The sequence below is a fragment of the Agelaius phoeniceus genome, chromosome 1 (genome assembly GCF_051311805.1).
Source record: "Agelaius phoeniceus isolate bAgePho1 chromosome 1, bAgePho1.hap1, whole genome shotgun sequence".
Classification (NCBI taxonomy): Eukaryota; Metazoa; Chordata; class Aves; order Passeriformes; family Icteridae; genus Agelaius; species Agelaius phoeniceus.
In genome coordinates, this window is record NC_135265.1 from 48,606,114 (window position 1) to 48,628,385 (window position 22,272).

General features: G+C 41.0%; 1 protein-coding gene across 6 annotated transcripts in view; it reads right to left on the reverse strand.

Annotated features, from left to right (window-relative positions):
- ELMO1 (engulfment and cell motility 1) overlaps positions 1–22,272 on the reverse strand; it is a 303,458-nt gene that overhangs the window by 71,795 nt on the left and 209,391 nt on the right. Inside the window, exon 1 of one of the 6 annotated variants that reach the window (XM_054637477.2) lies at positions 9,140–9,662. The exons of the other annotated variants lie outside the window; for them this stretch is intronic. The gene's annotated coding sequence lies outside the window, so the exon portion shown is untranslated. Of the gene's footprint in view, positions 1–9,139; positions 9,663–22,272 lie in introns of those variants that run through there. 6 annotated transcript variants of the gene reach the window in all.

The following is a 22,272-nucleotide window of genomic DNA, read 5'->3' on the forward strand; positions in this document are numbered from 1 at the left end:
CTCCTACTACATAAATCTGGATTTCCCATTAATTTCCAATTGGATGCATGCATACTAATATCATATTGAGAAAACCCTCCTGTCTGCAAGACCAAGGGACTCAGCTTTCCTAAGAAATCTCTTATACTTTTCAAAGTAGCTCAAATCATGCTTGGATAGCACTTGCATATTGGATTAATACCACTGAAGTCTATATAATGGCTCCTGTGACTAATTCTGCTCAGCACAACAGAGAGCTCAAAAATTTCTTATTAAGCAACCCATTCTTAGACATAAATTAAATGTGCTTTGGTTAATTATGTCCTCTCCTTCTCATGTACAAAGGGAAAAATCAAAGAAACAGAGAACTGGATTGTAAAAACTGTAAATAAAATCTTTCTTTTTAAATATATAGAGTAACTAAGCAGTATCCTTTCTGGCCATAATATCAAGACTTGTGCCAATACACTGCAGAGTTAAAAAAAAAAGTAAAACATTACAGTCAGAATTGAAGAGCTAAGCATTCACAGCAGGGCTTGATTGTCAACCTATCATGATCTAAAACACACACATCTACTTCTGCTGAGTCAATGTGGTTTTAAAAGTAATGGATTCTTTTTCTAAAAAAAGGTTCCCTACATCTCCAAGGCTGTTAAGGTTAGCATGGACTATTTATAGGCATCAATGAAAAGGAGGAAATCTTCCTTTGCTCTCCTACTGTTTGCCTACTGTTTGGTAAGAGTAGCTTGCAGGTTTTCTGCAAAATCTCTGTCATCTCTTGACAAAACTGGAATTATCAACAGGGCACAATTGCATAGCAGCAAGATAAATCAGTGACATTACAGAGTGACTTGGAAGGATGAAACAATTTGATTGACTGTGCTGCTGGACTGTAGCAGCCAACTTGGCTACAAGTATGCACTTTCTCTTCCTTTCTCCCTTGCATCCCGAGAGCAAAGCAAGTAACAAGCTGTTATCCCTGGTGGAACAGTCTTTTTTGTGTATCAGCAATCAAAATTGTTACTTGTTTTGCCACTGACTCACACAGAGCTCTCTGACATCTTTCATTTTCTTTAGGAGGAGATGCCTTTTGACTGACTTCATGGTGCAATTTGACCACTTCAGCCCAGGAGGAATTCAACCCCTTAATTCTGGGGACCAGCCTTAAAAATATGCGAGTTCTAGCACTTGTTTCAACATGGCCAAGATTTTGCTTTCTGGACTGGTGTTCTTTTTAAGCAGCTCCTGAGTTTGCACCCTGACCATGATCATGTAAGTGATGGATAATGCTGAGGTGACTGGAATTGTGAGGCAGGACCAGTGTGCTCAGTCCCAAAAGTGACCCACAGCCTGCCGTGTTCACTTTTTACAGGTGCTCTGTGGCACTGGCAACATGTAGGTGCTCCAAACGGGCTGTGGCATCAGGGATGCACAATACCCTTGCTAGATTAAATAGTTTGCCAGCAGCAATGATGCAGAGGCAGTGATGAGAACACCAGATTGAGGGCATGATCTGAAAGGATCTGGATTCGGGCCCAGGTGTCTGCCTGTGCTGGAGATCACAATGAAATGTGCACATTTCTTCACAATCACAAGAACCACACACTCTGATTATCTGCTGCAAACTGCAATAACCTCTGGGATTTTGGGGCAATACAATCTTTAAATCATAGTTCAGGCAAACTTCTGGGATAATCAGCAACTGAGCTCTGGTGTTTAAGTTGAAAGTCATAGAATTAGCTGGGGGACTTTCCTATACTTTTCACATCATGAATCTGTCATTCATCTCTCCAGCTGAAAAAACTCAAATTTCATTCAGTTACTAGTACCCAATAACATCTAACAAAATTAGAAAGGTATCTCTTTTATCCTTTGTTGAAAACTGACAGAAAGTCCTTTAAAAACCAAAAAAAGGAACACAATCTAGTGATTGTTTATCTTACCAGGTCAATGATAAACATTTATGGTCAGAACTGTATACCTGAAATGCTTGATATGTACTCCACCAGAGACATTCTTAGTTTCTTGCTTATACCTTAAATTTGTAATACAAATTCAAAGCCTTGAAATTCACTGGGCTAGAACCTTTAGCAACAAAAATTGTTATTGGGATTGGTGCAAAGTTCATTCTGGAATAGATGCCCATGACTGTACAATGATGGAAATCCTGCATGCAGAGGTAAACTGATACATAATTTCATGCATGAAAAACCAGAACTTATTTTAAGACTCACTTTTACCTTTTCAGTACCAACAAAAATGAGCATAATTTCACTTGCCATTGAAAATGAAACTTATGACATTCTAAGCATAATGGCAAAACACCGTGTTGCTGTTTGAGATAGGGTGGTAATTTGAATAGGGTATTTTAAAAGGTAAGTTGGGAAGTGGGAACAAAGGAATTTACTTGTGAAACTGCAGTGAATAGACTTTCCACTCTTCTATTAAATATTAAACTGGGTTATAGTAGCATTTAAAGGCAGAAAAATTCAAGACCAACTATTAACATATAAATATAACCCAGCTCCTCAGTGCAGTTACAGAACATCAGAGGTGTTCCTAACTCAAGCCTTTGCTTATTTACTACTCTATGCACCAAAGCAACTGGTCCTGTAAAAGTGAGAGGTTTCACAGACATTCTGTATCTCTTTGCAGCTACTCCTAAGCATGACCCTGAGAGCTTGAACAGCCAACAAGGAGCCTCACATAGGGGAGACTCCCCTTTCTGAAAGCTGAGAGGAGCTTCTGTTGGCCAAGTGGCTTAATTCCAGCATCCAAAGGTGAGTTTGGGGAGGGAGAGAGCAGAAAGTCCCTTGTAAGGGCACAGTGGGGATCAGACCTGCTTGATCCACAGTCCTTCCCTTCCCTGTGGCCACAGATACATCCTAACCCCTTGTGCTGAGCACAGGAACTGTGAGGTAGCTTCCTTGCAGGACAAGGATCTTCCACACACAACATTCCTCAGCACCACGCTGAATTATCTGATGGGGAAGTGATAACCTTGTGGTGCTGCCAAAAACTGGGACACGCTTCCCTTGTAGGGCACGCAAAGCTTTAACTCCAGCACATTCTGGCACATCCCAGCTGGCTGAAAGCCAAGGGCTCTGCTAAGGCTGGTTGTGCTGAGGCAAGGGAGAAGTGCAGCAAAAGGCACACCTTGACTCTGCTGTGATTTTGCTGATGATCCATCCACATGGAGGAAGGACAAGCTCTGCAAAGCCTTTCTGGTGCTTTCATGCAGGACAGTGGGAAATACAAGAAGACAAACAGAGCTGCATTTCTCAATCTGCAGATACCTTCTCACCAGTCCTTCAGGAAGTCTACCAGACATGGGATAACTTACACCTTTGCCAGAAAAAGAGTAGAAACTGGGAAACACACCACACCTGGAAGAGGGACTGTGGCAGCAGCTCTCTGACAGAGAGCAACAGGCACAACTTTCCCAGGCATTGTCCTGGGAAAGGCTGTGAGAAGATCAGAGAAAAGAATGATAAACAATTCTTTCTTATCTTCACTTGCTGCACCTGTTGTTGTGAACACATGGAATGTGTTATGTAGAGTTGTTTACCAAAAGATGGTTTCTTAACTGGCCAGTGGTGATGGTGTTTAGATTGGAAGGACCAGTTGGGTCCACCTGTATCGTGAGTGTCTGTAAGGGCAATGGGCTTCTTAATGAGTATAGAATAATAAAGTGATTGATCAGCCTGCTGAGAATCATGGATTCAATGCTAATTATTACCAGGCTGGGGGCCTGGGATGACAAGGGGCTGCAAAGGTAGAATGGAATAACACCATCCTTTGCAGTGGCTTCTGTTAGGCACCAGACAGAAACCCCAGTCTAAAGTTAGAACCTTATTAACTTTCATGGCAAAGCACTTGCAGAGCTATATTTGTAGGGATCTAGAGAATCTATTTTTGTTTATGTTTTCAAATCTGTTTAATTAACTTGGTGAAGCTAACAAATAAAGAAACATTCTGCAGCTATCCTGAAAGTCTTCCTTTCACTTCCAAGATCCGTGGGTTCATGTCTTTCAGAAATGTGAACTCATTCAAATCTTTTCACAATTTCCCCCACTTTTTAAAATATTTCCATTTCTTTCTCACAGGTGTCAGAATACAATGACAGCTTTGATCTTACTGGAGATAACTGTATGTGGGTAGATTCTTTTTCTTGAAATGCAGACTGGGAGTGGATCCAGAGGTCAAGCCAGAAGGTTACCTATATTTGAAAACCACACTTACAGAAAATCCCTTTGTGTGGCTTCTAATATGCCTCTGGATGTGAGTCTTGAAATACCTATCTTTGAATGCTGCTCTCTGTATCACGATGCTCCAAGTCTTAAGAAAACTGAAGTTCAAAGAGAAGGGAAGACTAAGAGAGTTGGGTTTGTAACTATGGAACAAGCACTTTCTTTGCCACATCAAAAGCTCTGATAAAAGCAGTCCAGTGATTCAGGATAAGAGCATATTATTTGATGCATTAATTTGACAGTGGGCTAGCATTAGTAAGAAGATCTCCTTTTTCACCCCATTACAAGATTGCTTTTGTGCAGTACAGAGGAGTTTAAAACACCCAAGATAGAGCTAATCAAAGTTCTAGTTTAAATGAAGGTCATGCATGTCCTCTGAGGTCTGATTTTCACATGCTTTTTTGAAACCACTTAATTCCTAGGTAGCAAAACCTGCTAGAATTTTGTAAAGTCCACAAAAAATGGATCTCTGCTCTTCAGACTTTTAAACATGCTGATGGCTTATTGCAACATGAATGGATTCTGAAAGTTACCAAAACAAAGGATGCATAACTGAATGAATATTTTCATATTCAGAGTGACTGTCATGACTCTGACTGTACTGAAACTTTATTTAATTTGGGTGAATTAAATTAACTTGAAACACTTTCAAGTTACATGGCCTCTGATAAAGAACTTAAAATTGAATCTCTCTGACACAAAGTCAATGTTTCTTCCCTTCATTATGCTTCTCCTCACAGAGGCATGTGTTAAGGGGGACTGTAGTTCCTAATGATGGGGAATGTGGGGTGTGTGAGCATTTCTTAACAGATACTCCAAGAGAAGGAAGTGCCAGCAATACGATCTCAAGAAAAAGGGAGTTAATAAAAACTTCTGCTTGTGGCCATCAGAGCTGCTGTCCCCACTTTTCTTTTCTGAAGAAGCAACAGGTGGAGGGGAGGGGTATGATTTCATTAAAATGTTCTAGTTTTCTGGAAGATAAGTCAAAATGTAGAGAGAATGTACAGTTTTTTTCTTTTACATTTTTGCATCTGAGAACAGTAAAAAGCAGTGGTTTTTAGTTGGTTTTTGAAGAGACAAAATAAGTGAAATCCATAAGAGCAGCTCACTCGGATGGGGAAAGACATGCTTCCAGGAGCCTGTGCTGGGCTGAACTCTAGCTTCAAATGATAATATCCATGAGGTAGTGGCACACGACTCCTCTTCATGAGAGTAGTCCTGAACTCCTGCCAAAAATCCCTCTATATGCCACTTAGTGCTTCAAGACAAGAAGGATAATGACAGGTCTGTAAAATCTGCTGGAATTGACAGTTCTTATTGTTCTGAAAAGTTTTCGTGACGCACAGGAATTTTCAGATTAGCACTGCACAATGTTGAACAAAATGGGTGTCAAGCAAATCAATGGGCTTTTCACAATTCACAAGTCTATGTTTTACTGCTGTTCCATTTTTATTCTGTGCTTGGTCTTGCTTTGTGGTGTGCACGTGCCATTGGAGATGTGAGTGTGTATGCACTGAACAGGGAGTGAGAGTTTTCCATTACATGATGTTCCATGTAAACAAAAGCTAAGCATGGAGAAGGTTTTTCTCCTAAAAAATGTTTTTTTTTTCTTTCAGACACCAAAATAAGGAACTGTTTATATTAGTGTGGTTACTCTTACTTGGAGTTACAACTGTCTTCTATTCATTTAGAGGTGAACATATCGAGCCACCTTTTTTACACCTGTGTGTAAAAATTTGTGCCAACTCACTTGAATAATGGGGTGAAAATAATACAATATACAATTGAGGCAAAACTGAAGACTGGTGGCTCTAGTATCTGTTTACTTAGAACACGAACAACCACCAGGGTTTTTGTAACTGAAGGAGGGTTAAGATCCAGGGAATTAATGAAATATTCAAATTTAATATCTCTCAACACATACAAAGCTCAGATCAGAATTTCTGCTCTATGCTTCCAGTATAGTTTGACATATGGGTATAAAGCTCTACAGGCAGATAAAAGATAACCCATTAAGCTTAAAGCCCATAGAAACAAAACAAAACCTCTGGAATGCCTATTCCATTTCAGTTTTCAATTTACCATCATTGAGGCAAATAGAAAGAAAAAAATAACCTGCTGCCTTTGTGAAAATCTCACTCTTCCAAGAAAAATATAAGCATAAGACTGAAGATCAGATCAATGCCTGGTGGCATCTCGTGTAAGTCAATGGAGCTATGCCAATTTGGTCTGGCACCAAGCATTTTAGAAGACATATGAGCCCATCAAACCAAGTGTTTTCCAATGCAACCAATTAAAGCTACCCCAAGATAGCATTTTTTTTCAGCTTCTGCATCCTCCCAACTGCTGCCAGCATGCCACAGCTCTCACTGAAGCCTACTCACTCCTCTGTTGCTGGAACTCTTATAGCCTGGGAATCTGAAATGCCTCTCCCACGTAGATCATCCCCAAGCACTAACGATGAACAACAGTTCTCTGCACCATCAGGTCAAAAATCCAATGCAAATGTGGCTTTGACTGCAACACGAGTTTTTCCAGCTCTGGCATCACTGGGGTTGGAAGCCCTCAGACAGACTGATCCAGTGCTTAGCAGTTATAGGCTGTCTCTCTCTCCCTCTCTCCCCAGCCCCCTCCTTTTATCTGCTAATGCACAGGGATAGACAAGCAAAAAAATCCCTTCAAACAAGGTTATGGGAGAGAGAGGAACTCCATCACAGGCAGTGTTTGCCTAACACTGGTGACTAAACTTGAGATGTTTATGTTGTTTGAACTATATCCCTGGAGTGCTAACAAGAATTAAAATATCATCTTAAGAGTTGCAGTCACCTTAAAAGACAATGTTCTCCTATGCTTTCACATCAGCAACCATAAAATAAAGAAGAAGGCAGTAGGTATGGAACAAAAAACCATCAAAGGTGCAATTAAGCTTCATTTTGATGCATCCCAAAGGCATTCAAAATGATCAGCCAGGAGCAAACCATGCCCAGGTGTGCAAGGGTCCAAGCTTTCTCACAGATTTTTATGGAATATCTTAGCCTAGATCAAAGCATCCACCTTCAAGATGGGGAGTGGGCACATCTCTGCCTAGACTGCCGTACGCAATGGGATTTTCAGCTACACCAGTGCTAAGTAAATACAAATGAATGATACAAGACCCTGGGGAAGGTGACATAGCAACCAAATACCTTCCTCATTGAAAAAAAAATTATTCATTCTTGGTACTTTCATCACTGCTGAACAAAAATAAGAATCGCAATAATAGCTAACAGTTATCTCTTTTTTGCATACCTTGGAAAAATGCATTTTTTTTTCTAAGCCCAGTGTCATTGGATGCCTGGGGCCATCATTCCAATAAAAGGTGACCCTAACACCCCTGGGAAATACAGGGAAGAGTGACTTATATCTGTGTCTTCAGAAAAAGCAATAAGTCAAGCTTAATAAGGGGCTCCTCCTGAATTTGTTATACATCAGGTTAAATACTCAAAATTACACAGAGGAGTAGTATTACACACACCAATAGACACTCTCCCTGTATTGATGCACTGAATTCTATGTTCTGTATTTTAAAAAAATTTATATTGATCCATCAGCTCTTCAAAACAATGACTTTTTTTGGCATCAACTCTGAGGCAATGCTGAGTCCTTTAACTGGAGGGATAAGCTCCATGTACACACCTTCCTGACACAACTTGCAGGGCAAAAGCAAAGCTGACCAGTAAAACCAAATCTAAAGAAATTTACACCCTCAGTCTGAGATTTCCAGGCAGCAATGTGACTCCTCAGCAGTTCCTAATGCTGGGAAATGAAGCTGTGTGTTAAGTTCTAAAATGAACACAAGATACCAAAAATGGATCCCTAAAATGCAGCCAGCTTCATACAATGTTTGCACCTAGTTTGGTTACTATAAAATACCCAATACACTTGACAAGCTCAGGAACAGGGTGAAAAAAACAAAAAGTTTTTTTCTAAATCTTTTTTTTCCCAGTTTTCTGCCATTCCTCCTATGTATTTTCACAAACCAGATAAGATTACTACAGTCTCTGAGAGGGTTAACCAGAGACAACCATGAGCTCCATGCAGCAAGGCTCCCTGTCACGATAAAACATGAACAATGCTGAGCCGAATTCATGGCTGGTGTAAGTAACCCCAGAGGGCTGCAGAGGGACAGATTTGCACACACACTTCCCTCCTCTTTCTAAATATACTGTTTCTGCTTTACAGAATCAAAAGCAGAGTCCCAAGAGGCAAAGAAATCAACTTCTAACACATGCCCCACAATGGTGAAAAAGGAAACTCTTCACACTTTTCATGTACTCACAGGTTTCATAAACAAATAGGAAAGCTTTTGAATTAAATGTAGTTTAAAGAGCCTTCAAAGAATAAACCAATTTGAGAAAAAAAGGTACAGGAGGGGTAGGAAAAGCAATGACTTTTTTATGCTGAACACAGTGATGAATGATGAGCAACTCGTGTTTTCTTGGCTCAGGGTCTGAACTGGCATTTGACAAATCACTGCAATAACATACCTGTTATTATTATATTGACACCAGAAATACTGGTGACTTCATGTGGGCACCTCAGACTTTTGTGCCTGCAACATTCTGCTCCATGTGGTTTGCTTTCCTTATCAAACACAGGGGTGATCCGAAATACCCCGAAGAACACAGCATCCTTCCACAGACTAACCTCAATTAAGCTAAAAAAAACCACCCAAGGCAATGCAAACAGCTAACTAGTTTGTCCGATGCCTGAGACCATTGGGAAGAACACATCTCGCTACACAAGACACAAAACCGAGGAATCCCTCGGTGTATATACAATTGCCACTAATTCGCTTTTTGCCATCCCTCGACACCACCAATCGCTCCATGCCCAGCCTGAAACAGGATAAAGTACACGGCTTTACTTACAGAGATCTCGTAGCTCCATCGTTCCCGATGACAAATTCACCTCCCACACGGCAGCGAGCGAATGACTTAATGCAGCCTTTGGCGGGCGGCTCCGTGCGCACGGCGGGCAGCGGCGGGCGCTCCGCGGCGGGGGCGCGCTCCGGGCGCGGCCATGGGCGGCGGGCAGGCACGGACCGGCGCTGCCCCGCGGCCGCGCTCCGCTGCCCGCGCCCAGCTCCGCTTATGTGCCGGGCGCCCGGCGGGCTCCCATTGGCACGGGCGGGCGGCGGCAGCCAATGGCAGCCCACTCCCGCGGCAGGGAAACTCCTGCCCGCTTATTTAGCATCTCGGGAGAGCGTATTTCCGAGGAAGAGCGCCGCTTCCCTCGCATCCTGCCATCGCACGGCGGGGATGAGCGGAGCAGAGATCCCCGTCTCTGGGGCTCCCCCCGCGCCGCCCGCTCGTTTTGTCTCAGAACCCGGCGCTCACCCGGAGGAAGCGCTGATGGGGACCCCGGCATCCGCGTCCACCTTGGCGGGGGCCGCGGGGGAGCGCGCCGGAGCTCCACAATTACTCGCTCCATCGCCATGGAAACAGGCTGGATGCAGCGGGCTGGATTTGTGTAGCACATCTGCTGCCAGGCTCATAATCAACCGCAATCTCATCTTTTCTCCCTCTCCTCGCGCTGCTTATTTGATTGTGAGTTTGCTCTCTTCATACATGCTGGGAAAGTACACGCAGACAGAGCTGTGTACACGGTGACTTTCTCCCTGTGCAAACACATCAGGACACACGTACGTGTGTGCACACACCCCACGAGTACTCACTTGTATGCATGCTAAGGAGGCACGCTCTCTGTGTGCCCAAATCACACAATCATAGACTAAAAGATCCATCACCTAGTTCCAACCCCCCTGCCATGGGCAGGGATAGCTTTTATGAGTGCTGGTTGCTTGAAGTTCCATCCAGCCTGGCCTTGAACACTGCCAGAGATGGGGCATCCATCTGTCCCAGAACCTCATTATCCTCATAGTAAAGAATTTCTTCCTAATATCTAATCTAAATGAATCCCCTTTCACTTTAAGGACATTATGCCTATCCTGTCACCCTATGTCCTTGTAACAAGTCCCTCTCCAGCTAAGGAAAGTGCTCTAAGGTCTTCCTGGAGCCATCCCTTCTCCTGGCTGAACAACCACAACTCTCTCAAGCCTGTTTTCATAGGAGAGGTGCTGGTGCTCCAGCCTCCTGATAATCTTCCCTCTTTTGGACTTGCTCCAACAAATAGTGCACCTTAGTCACATTTCAAGTTTAAGTAAGTGACCAGCAGAAGACAAGACTACTGCCAAAGTACTGTATTTTGCTTTCTAGTTCCATATATTGTATCTCTCCAAAACAAGGTGAAAATCTGAGACAGCTTTTAGGAAACCTCCAAAAATGCATCTGGCACCCACAGACAGTGACCTGAATCTTCATGCAACTAACTCTACACTGGCTATTTCCTGTCCTGTTCAGGGCCTGATGAAACCCACCACTAAGAAATCTTTATGCCCAAAGGGTTGACAAAAACTTTGTCCTGACCTTTGACAATATAAGGAAGGAGAGATCATTAGAAGAAAGGAAGCAACACTGGAGAGAAAGAAAAGATTCCTAAGCTACCAATGCAGTAAACAAAGGAACCGTATGGCAGTTACGGTTCATTCAATTCATCCTTTCCATGTTTCTGTTACTGAAACTGCAAAATGAGGAGAAAAGTCAAGTTCATGCATTTATATTAAAAAGACAGCTTCAGACAAGCCACGAGACACTGGCATACTATTATTATGGTGTTAAGAATTTTAGATGGAAAAAAATGAGGTTACATTCCTTTTTCAGGAACTTTTACCTGCATTTGTTTGACCAAAAAAAGATTAAAAAAATTAAAGCCCTTCTTAAAAAACCCTCAATATTTCTATATTGCACTAATAACAGCATTCCACTTCATGTGCCATGGTAAACAGAGGTAGATTCATCTCCTTGTACAATAAATGCCACTCCCTGTTAAATATCTTCTACCTGAGTCTAATCCAGACTCCGGGAAGGTCTTCCAAACCTCAAGAGCAAGGCCATAAGAGAAGGCTACTCCAGAGATTTGGGTTTCCAGGGCATCTGTGACTCAGTTACAATTCTTGACATAGAAAAGGGCTTCTGAAAGAATTGTATTTGTAATGGCTGAGGATGCCATAAGGGTTCACTTCTGGCAATGCTGTACTTGCAGGTTTTCATTTATCTTTGGAGCAGCACCATCACCATAAGGATTACCCTGGGCTTGCCAGCTTTTGTGGTCATTCTTTCAGTTCTGAAGTATTAAACTGTGCAAAGGTATTCAGTGTGCATTTTAAGGGAATGAGGGCTAATTAAAAAGCCCAGATTCGCTGACAGAACTTGCTGCAGAAGAAAGCAGTCTATCCCATTCCATGCCTCTCCCACCCAAATCTCACAGGGGAGAGGGTGGTCTGGGAGTGTGGAGCGTGCTCTGTCATTTGTCTGTGAAGGGTGAAACACTTCAGCAGTTTCAAGGTTATTTTTGCTAGCTGTTATTGTCATGTCATGGTCTGGAAGCATTGTCAATATGTAGAACTTAAAATAGTCATGCAAACCAACAAGTTTAAATTCTACAGGACAACAAAAATCAAATAGCACATTCCTAGGAGCTCTCTGCAATTAGTATTTTTAAAGCCAATATTAAATTGAAGAGGTTCCTAATGAAATAAATTGTTCCTTCCTGCTATGTGATACACAGAGTTCAAAACTCTTCAAAAGGCTGTCCTTTGTTAAACAAAGCCCCACTGCAATCAAAAATAATGATTAGCAGTGCAACTTTAATGTATCTGGAGAAATTTTCCCTTGGCCCAGTTTCCAAAACTCCCATCTGCATTTCACATGCTGACAGGGAGAAGACTGTGTCCCAGATTAGGGCAACCAGTCAAGAACTCAGAAGACCCATTTTTAAGGTCTTTTCTTTCACAGGAAAGGAGCAGAAGTGACAGAGATCTCTACTTCTGATGACAACAAGCCACTAGATTTAAGGTTATGAAATCTCACCTTTGTCTCTTTATTTTCTTAGCAATCTCCCCTGCAAATTGCATTTCTTTTCCTCACAAGGTTGTGTTGTGAGAATAAACACACTAAGAATTTCATTGCAATCTAAAGCAGGACAGGACACAGATACCTAAGAAAGCTTTTAAGGGAGATCAAAAATTCAAGGCTGGAAAAATCCAGGCATTTCAAAAGCAGCATAATAAATAAGATTTGTGAAAAAATCCTCTAAGATAGCAGGATAAAATGATGCTGTTCAACTAAAAGGAAAAAAGATTTCCAGGAAGGCTTCACACCAAAGCTGCTACTTGTCAATCCGACAGCAGCTCCTGCCAGTATTCTGTCATGGGCTAAGACCTGTTTGTGTGTGGGAGCTGAGGAACAATCAGTGATGATATAATGCTTACTCATCCTTCCAGATCGTGGGTTTTTCTTTTTTTAGCCTAGATACCTAAAGGGGAAGATGGTTAACGTGCTAAGACTTCCCCAGTCATAGACTTGGGGATCATTGGCTTCCAGTGACTCCTCTTCCAGTGCCATAAATTACTTGTTAATTCTGAGTAAAGTGTCAAGCCCTTTCAAAAGTCCATTCGTAGAAGCAGCTGCTTTGCACCAGGAACAGCTAGTTCTATTGATTTATTCCAGGAAGACCTACACATTTCCCTTTCACATCTGTATTCTTGAAGCATCAACTAGGACTTATCTGTAGATAATATAAACATGTATTTCAGAGACTTCCAAGGCCATATTTGACATTTAGTTTGGTTTTTCCCAAATCTTAGTATCAGAAAACCTCATAACTCTTTTATCAGGAGGGCCTTACACTTTATTTCAAATGAACAGCTTTGAGGGTTTGGTTTGGTTTTTTTTTTCCTACTACTACTGCATCAGAAAGAAATTTTTGCATAGTAATATATAAACACAAATTAAAATGAAAATGCTGGGCCAGAGCATAAAGAGACATCTATCTTGTCTGCCATTTAAGACAGCTTGACTACAAACCACAAAGCTTATCTGACTAGGAACACACAAGTGATATATAAGCTGCTGAAAACAGTCAGTAACACAGCTTTGCAAATCAGATTAGACATGACCTTCAGAGGTGATCTGCCATCATAGCACCCAGAAGGTCTCTGTGAATTACAGAACCACAGAACCTTTCATTCTGCAAAACATTTCCACCATCCAAGCACCAATGAGTGTGTTCAGTGCTCATTACCTTCCCCTATGCTTTGACCACAGGGAGCATCCAAGTCTCCTCCTGTACCACCGGGTAGGTTGCCTGCATTCTGAGGATGCATTCACATGTTAAAAGACTTCAAAGATGTGCATTAAATAAAATCTCCACTTGTCTCATACAAATGAAATCAGAGCTTTATAGAATTTCATACAACACTCCTGGACATACACAACAGTAGTCTGGATGATGACTATCTAGGGGTGTTGAATTTGCAATTCTTCTTTATCTTCCCTGACAACTGAAGCTCTTCAGCTAAGCCAAAGACAGCCTACAAACAATCCTGAAATTGGCTACAGGAACTGACATGAATATTTCTCAGTTTTCCTATTGCTAAATGATTACACGTAGTCTGAGTAGCGAAAGGAGACTTCCTAGTCTAGACAACATGACTGTAGGCTCCATTTGCACCTCCAGTGTTAACTCCAAGAAGATCTGAAATGCCTTGTCTTTGATACAGATCCAAAATATCCACATCTTTAGAAAAACAGAATCCAAAGAACCAACTAAACAAAAAGAAGAAAAGCACCACAACTGCATATAAGAAACCTAGTCTGAAAAAGGAAGAAAGAGAAATTGGGTTGCTTAGAGGAAGACTATTCTCTCACAGTGAACAAATTCTGAGTTGCATAGTTTTTGATACATGCACAAAGAAAAAAAAAGAAAATTATTTCTAACCTTGACAGTGGGTACAGCAGACAAACAACCTCAAGTGATGTTTAGGTTTGGCGGCAGTGTCGTATACAATCATAGTTTGTCTTTGGATAGCTATCGTATTAAAAAAGCCCTTAAAATACACAAGCCCCCGCAGCTGTCTGCAACCTTTAAGTCTTGCCATTTCCAACACACATTGCAGTCATATAGCATGAGAGGGCACTGAAGAATTTCAAATCAATTATAATAAATCCAGACAGTAGACAGGAGAAGGTTTCACAGTACACATCATCAGCTTCAGGATTCCTCACATAGCACTCTTAAATACAAAACTGCAAGAGGCTCAGAAATCACCTTGTAAGTTTTAAAATTTTCAGTGCGTTCAGACCATATAAGCACTATCTGCCAAATCTATCACATATTCTTCATCCACTGTCAGGGTTAGGCTTTTCCTTGCTCCCTCCTTTTCCCCACATTGTTCAAATGCATATCAAAATTTTGTATCAAAACCCTTTGGAACATACCGAGGGCATTTTCAGTCATGTCATTGTAATCTCAGTTCTCTCATTCAATCACTCTGTCTGGAGTACACGTGGCCAAGACAGAACAATTTCACATCACTGCAGCATTTTACCTTCCATCTTTAGCCACTTCTCCAGCTCTTGCTTTGCACAGGCTGCCAAATAAGCAACAGCAGCCAGGTTTATCTTCAATCCAAACAGTCTGAGATTTCCATTTAATGTTTGGTTCTCCATAGGATGGGCACTGTGGAATGTACATTGTACTAACACTGTTGAAACAAATTATGCCCCTTAGGTGCTCGGTCTTGCCTCTCTTACAGGCATGCATGCTCCCCCTCCATCTTATTCATTAGTGCACTGTGGCTTTCTTTTTCTGGAAAATGGTGATTAAATCTCTACTCAATCATATGAAATGGCAACAGAATGATTTCTTCAGCTTTTCTGATTTTAACAAAACCGAAGTGCAATAGGATGGACAAAATAAAGGAAAAAGTCATCTGTCTCAGTTATCTGAACTCATTCTGATGCTGTCATGGCTCACTGTTTAAATAATGATGCATGAGTTTTTTAATATGTTAATTACACAAATAGGTACTTAGGAACTACTTAAACAGAAGATTATTTACCCTATTGACTAGAGAAACCCATGTGTCAGCACATCTGCTGCACAGGAAGATTAAATCTGTTCACACAAAACTCATGCTCTCCCTTGCTAATGGAGAAGAGATTAGTAGTGTGAGACCTGAAGCAGGGGCTTTGGGTTTTATCCAACAGACCCTTAAGACTGTCACAATGGATGATGCTAGCAAACATCTCTGGATTTCTAAAAACCCAGTATTTACTTGTCTAGGCATCCTGGAAAAAGAAATTAGATTTTTATTGAAAAGAGTTTTCTATGTGTGTGTTTTAATTTTAAAAGCTTCTGCTGTGTGTTATTTAAGAGTAACAATCAGACACCCAGCAGCTTTAAGAGGGAACTGCATTGCTGTGACTGTGCACCTTTAAGGCCAGACTGACAATGCTAGTTGATGATGTTTAGAAAGAGTATACTGAAAACAACTCAATTACAGAGCTATCTTTGCCTTGGTTCACCTTCCCAGCTGCTACTGAAGGATCTTCAGACTATTATTTTAATAGCTGCTGATGAGAGCCAATCTATGTTTTCCACATCCCCTTAGCACTGCTTTTGCATTCCAGGCTTGCATGGAAGAGTAAGTGTCAGAAGGCTCTGGTGGTGCAGAAAGGGATTGCCAAGACTACAGCTAATGTGAAGAAGAGAAAACATGAGTCCAGTTTACAGGTCCAGCAAGTACACAACAAATTTTCCTGAGAAGAACGTGTTCTGTCTGCTTCCACCTCATGCAGGAATGAAAGTCAAATGAATGCTCACATAAGCTGAATGAACAGTGAGGGCTGTTTACCATGGAGCTATTGCAAGCATGCACTTAGCTTCAGCTAGAAAGGGCAATATCCTCCATCCACACCCTCATAAGGTAATTCGGAGCACACAAAATGAGCTACTGATGCTTCTATTCTGTGTCAGCCTCTGGCAGCAGGCATCTGTTCCCGAGGAATTCAACGTCTCCCTGAGCTGGGCTTTGCAAACATCCCCTTCTCAGAGACACTAACAGCCACTTTTTCAGTCCCTGTACATGGAAATGTGCAGCCAAATATACATACCCCAAACACGTGTCGCATGCACAACAGAAGCGTGCCCACACACGCCCATTCACAGCCAAATGTAGTATAAATAACCTTGCTATATAAATAGCCTTGCTTAAATGAAGTCTCTTGCTTAAATCAAGCTGGCATAAATACTCTTTCTTTATGCTGCTTGTTTCATCTCATGTTTAAGTCTGGAAAGTGGCAACTCTGTTGGAATGACCAGAGAAACTCCACTCAAAGTCAACAGATAAAAAGGACAGGTGAGCTCAGCATCATGATATCACTGGTGAAGATTTCGTGAAAAGAATAAAAGGCAGGCAACTTCCTTTTTCATGTGTCTCTGATGTCAAGATAGATAAATATTAGTAAGACAGGCAATAAAGTATTGCAAACAATCAGAGGAGATCCTCAAGCACTGAAGCAGCAGCCCCCACAAAACTAAAGTTATAAAAATTAACCTTTCATTCTCTGTTTAAAAAAAGTGAGGGAAAAAAAAAGTATTAGAAGAGGAAAAGTAACTTCTTCCTCTTTCTCGGCATCTTTAGAAAGACACCAGATGACTGTCCACACTCCTCACTATGCTCATGTCTGTATTCATCAATATGGTTTTATGGACATTTTCTGTCTTATCCTTTTCAAAACATTTCAAGAAGCTGTTAAGACTGCTTTCTCTGAAGATGGGTGGGAAGGACCGGCTGTCAGAAAGGACTCTCTGAACCTCCCTGCAGCAACCCTGCTTCACATTCAGCCCACACACCAGGCCCAGCTCTATCAGCGTTCTGGCTCACTTTGTCAGGGCTGTTGCATCTGCTCAGAACTTCCTTCCCGCTAATGAGCCTCTCTCTAATTGATCTTCAGAGTACATATTTCTCCAGGCTTGATCATCCCCGAGCTAAAGATGCTGTCAATACTGCTACATGGCAATTGCCATTGCAGAGACAAGTCCCACCTTGTACTGCCTTCGCTGAACCCTCTGCTCTTTCCATGTGGAAGGTGGAATGATTACTTCATCCTCCAAGTGAAGATACAAATTCATAAAGGTCAAGCAATGCAGGGGCAGTTGCAACAGTGGGTACAAACTCCAAGTTTTCCTTGCTCTTCTTTACCCAGCCTCTGAAACACAAATATATCTACAGTGCTAAGCCAGTAGTAATTCTACCTGTTACATTACTGCTTTGTTCAGGGTTGGACCACTTTCATTCCATTAATGCTTTCCTTTAAAAACATTTCAGAATTGGTTTAAAAAAAAATAAAAATAGACATTTAAAAATATTTCAGTCTTCCTTAATCATGCAGGGATATATTTTCAAAGCCGTATGCCAGGAGTATTCCACGTGACTCCCATTCATGTTAAAATTAGAGTCACCAGAATAAACCCCATATGCTGCTTTGAAAAGGTACTGCAATGTGTCCAAGGAAAATTTTTGCAGCTTAATGCTGCTTGTACAATTTTTTGCCTGCTTTTCTTCTTTTGATTTATAAATAGATTTTTAGCTTTTTTTTTTTTTAAATAACACTTCGTACTATCTGGAAAAACAGAGAGAAGGGATTTGCTGGCTTTCTTGGTTTCTCTGCAGCCGTTTTATTTTAAAATTATCAGTTTAATCAGAATAGCTTTGCTTTGTAGGATGCAATGCATTTGGAAGCTTTTTTATAACTCTTTTTTTAATACTTCCACTGTGGACAACTCTTCTACCCGAGCCACAGCCTGCAGTGAGGTCTGGCTGCCTTCCACACCTGAGCTGTTGTCCTTTCAAGTGGTGCTCAACATTTTTGTGTTAGCCAGAAACTAATTTTCACATCTGGACAGCAGGGAACTTTTTTCCAGAAAGGCCAAGGCATAGTCTCTCCTTGGCAATAAGAGCTCTGCTGCTTTGTGCTGGAGCCAGGCACCACGAACATACAGGTTCCTATATTCAAGGTCCTGTCTTACCTTCTGCCCAATGCAGAACATCTCTAACACCTGTGGCAGCCACAGAAGCACACATCCCCAAAGCCAGCAAGCATTGCCAACTCTGTGCTCGTGTATGCACATACTGGTAAATAATGGTGGATTATTAAATTTGTCATTTATGACTGCGGTCTTTCTGGTCATTTTGAGAGAGAGGGGAAAAAAACTATTTCTGGTTCTCTCATAATGCTCTCAAATTTTTATTGCTTCTAACCGTGCATGAGAGATTGTGCACAAAACGACAGTGTGAATGCCATCTCTTCAGTTTATCCTCATCCTTCTTGTTACTGTCTCAAATTGCCAAACATTTTAATTTCAGCCATTGACACCAAAGGTGCAGCAAACACTGCATCTAACCATTTAATTACTTTAACCTTTAAAGGATGTAAACAAAGAGTAAATATTTTCCTTTAATGTGGAAGATGCTTCCACCACAGAGGGAAAAACCCCTTCTCCTTGCTAACAGAATTGTGTATCATAGAAGAAAAGAAATCAAGATATAATTGTCCTGTCACCAAAGCACTGACAAGTGAGGTGTGGGCTAAGTTCCCATCTCTACCACTAACGTTTCAGGCAACATGCAGGAAGACATAAATTATACATCCTTGTTATCCTACAAAAATCACTTAACATCACCTTTCTGCTCTCCTTTTTTACCCTTTGTATATTCTGTCGATTCAAATGGTGTTTTCCTTTTGGCCATAAACCTGTGCTTAAAAGAAATACCTGAAACTTCCTGGGATGGTGAAGTGACAGCTTGCACCTGAAGCTAGAACCTGTAAGGAATGGAGCTTAAGCAAAAGCAAGGTTTTGTTATAAGATAAGGACTTATAAAAAAACCCCAAACCCGAACAGCCAGCCACAAACAGCAAGCATCCCCAAAACCAATCCAATAGCAGCCAACCATGGCTCTGCAACTTCTACACACATTGCCTGCTTTAAGAATTAGGGTTCAAACGAGTTACTGTGGTTAGTGAAGTTACCATGTCAGCTGTGCTGTAGTATAGCCAGTGGTAACCATTTAGTAAAATATACTTTTGTAAATGTTGGCAAGAAAATTTTGAAGAAATGCTTTCAACATCACATTTCTGAAGAGGCTTGAATGCCCCTGAGTAGTAACAGCTCAGCTGTCAAAGCTAAGACAAGTTAAAACTGCTTTAAAGGGATCACCACAGTTAATGGGGAAAGCCTGACTTCTTAAAGGGGCCATGGAATCCATCACAATGATCTTTTATGCTTTATTTAACATAAGGAAAATTTATGAGCTTGGCTGATGCTCCATCTGAATTTGTTTCAATGATGATTAATGACGTGAATTACCACTTCTTCCTATCTGGATAAGATACCCTACTGCATGAGAAAGTAGTTTTTACCCATAAAACTACAAAATAATTCAGGTTGCTAGACAGTTCTAGGGATTGAGTTCTGCAGACACAGCAAAGCTAATTTCATACTTAAGTCAGGTTCCTCAGGGCAATTCTGGGCAAGTTTTATTTTTCTCCAGGGATAAAGATTTTATAATCTCTCTATGCAACTGGTTCAAGAGCTGCACCAGTATCAGTAGTGTTTCATCCTTACATCCTAACAGTTTTTTTCATTGCGACTTCTATTCTCCTCTTTCTCTGCGTACTTCTGAGAAGGGTGTGCATCTTCTCCTCCTCCTTCTTGTTCTAACAATGGCAGAAGGTACAACTGGATCCACCCTGGATCCAGCCTTTTCCAGGATGAACAAACCTGGTTCCTTCACATTCCCTTTGAACACCACATGCTCCATCCTCCTTAATCATCTTGGTAGACTTTTGCTGGACTAGCACTATTTCATCAGTTTCTCCTAATTTCTAGGGGAGAAAACTGGACACAGTCTTCCAGTTGCTGCCTCATAAAGGCCAAGCTGGGGGAAATAATCCCTTCCTCTGCCATGCTGGCTGTGCTTTAGCTAATGCAACCCAGAGTGCAGTTAGTCCACACCACACAAGGGTGCACTGGTGATTCATGGTACTCATCAGCCCAGAGACCAAGCACCTACAACAATATTTGTAAAACATGAAATTAGCCTACATGAAATTAGCCTTTGTCAGTCCTCAATTTGCTTTGCCAGTCACCCATCCTCAGCTTTTAGTATCAAAGAAAATATCCGCAGAAATTAATATCAAAACCCTGGCCACCATAAAAATCAATACAAGACACTGAAGTGTTACTCTAGTACTAAAATCAAGAAGCGTAGAGAAGGAAATTAGAACCATCAAACTCTTTCAAATTATAATAACTAAAGCAAATTGAGCAGCTATGAAACATCCTGTTCTCTGGAGCTTAAAAGCCTCAAGGCAATAAAACACCCTTAACCCATGCAAAGGTAAATAAGTTTTATGGAGATATTTTCTTTCTTTTCTCCTAAAGTAGAACCACCAGTTTAAAGATTTTGCCTGGTACTTTAAAGATTTTACACAGCAAAGGGCCATTCAGGCTGTGTATATAACTGAATCCATTTTCAAGCTGCACACATAAAATATCTTTTACCTGAAGTCCATCTCCCAGATTGGTAGAGACAGTTCTTTTCTCTAAGTAAATTAAACTTTGAAGTCCACTGTGTGCAGAATTAGGCTAGATAAAAGAGTATCTTGTTCTCTGCCATCATTATTAAAATATTGTATCTATACCACTATTTCTGAGGTAAGACTTTTCTGTCCACACGGATCAATTTTTAGGAAGAAGAAACGCATGTGCACATGTAATTATGACTTTACAATTTTAACAGTGGCCTTCAGATTTCTACCCCTGCTGAAAATACATAGCTACCAATAACACCCATCCTGGCTCCAAAAACTGGCTTCCAATATTCTATGACCTGAAAGAGTCTTTTCTGATGTCTTGTCAGTTGTGGCTGCCCAAAGTAGTCAGCGAGTGTCCCCAGCTAGAAAGTGAGAAAAGCCATTAACACCCTCCTTAGGGCAGGTGGAAGTACTATGAGGCATGCCATTGTTCCAAGGAAAGAGGACAGGTGGAAAGTAAGCTGGGGGAATAAATCCTGTTGAAGATTGGAGTGCTGAACATGGAGAGAAGCTAAAGGAACAGAGAGAGAAATTCATTAAGATTGCTACATTCAGTCCTAGCTTTCAAAAAAAATCACATATAGGCCTTAAAATGAAGAAGTATCAGTTATTTGACAATCAGATCAAAAAAGAAAATCACTGGGAAGAAAGCAGCCCTTTAACAACTTCCAGATCCCCAGGGAAGGTAACAGTCCTTTAACAATTTCCAGAACCCTAGCTTACATAAAAATGAGTTTTTGGAAGGAATCTCAGAATCTTGACAGCTATGAGATTACATTCTTTATCTCACACATCTGATTTTACAAAAACAAAGATGTTTCATTTTTCCACTTGGTGACTTTAGAGATGTTATTTTCACTATGAAGGGCTGGTCAATTGCTTATGAAGAGGCTGACAATGTAACAATGATATGATGAGATCTGTGGTTTCCTTTGAGCTCTTGGTTAAGTACAACAAAAGTTCTAGGCAGCATGTACTAGTCAAGTAAAATGGATAGAACTGCAATTTTTAAGCTCTTCCTGCTGAGATTCTGATCAGTTTCCCTGAGAGAGAAAACTGATGCTTGAAATCTGAAGAAAAGTCTTCAGAGAAAAAAATTGCCATAAAATTCAAAGCATGCATGAAAGCTCTTTTACCAGATACTTTCACAGAAGTCTTTTAGAAGCAGACTCGACATTCTTGATGCAAGGATTGGTTCTTGAGCATTTCAGTTTCATGGCCATGGCAAAAATATCTTCAGCTGGCATGGCAAGATCTTTAATCATCTACACGAATGTCTTTTTCAAGGATTCTGATATTTGTTCCTTCACCTCTCCCCACTGTTTGGGTTGATATACTTTCATGGTATCTAATCTGTCTCCATTCTTGTGCTCAGCTTTTAAGGTGATATTCCTCAGCTTTCATATGCATTATTGGGGGCCTTGCTTCTCTGCTTACCATGACCAACATATAAAGGTAACTTAAGGGACTGGGATGGAACCTCCTAATAAATTACATTTTCA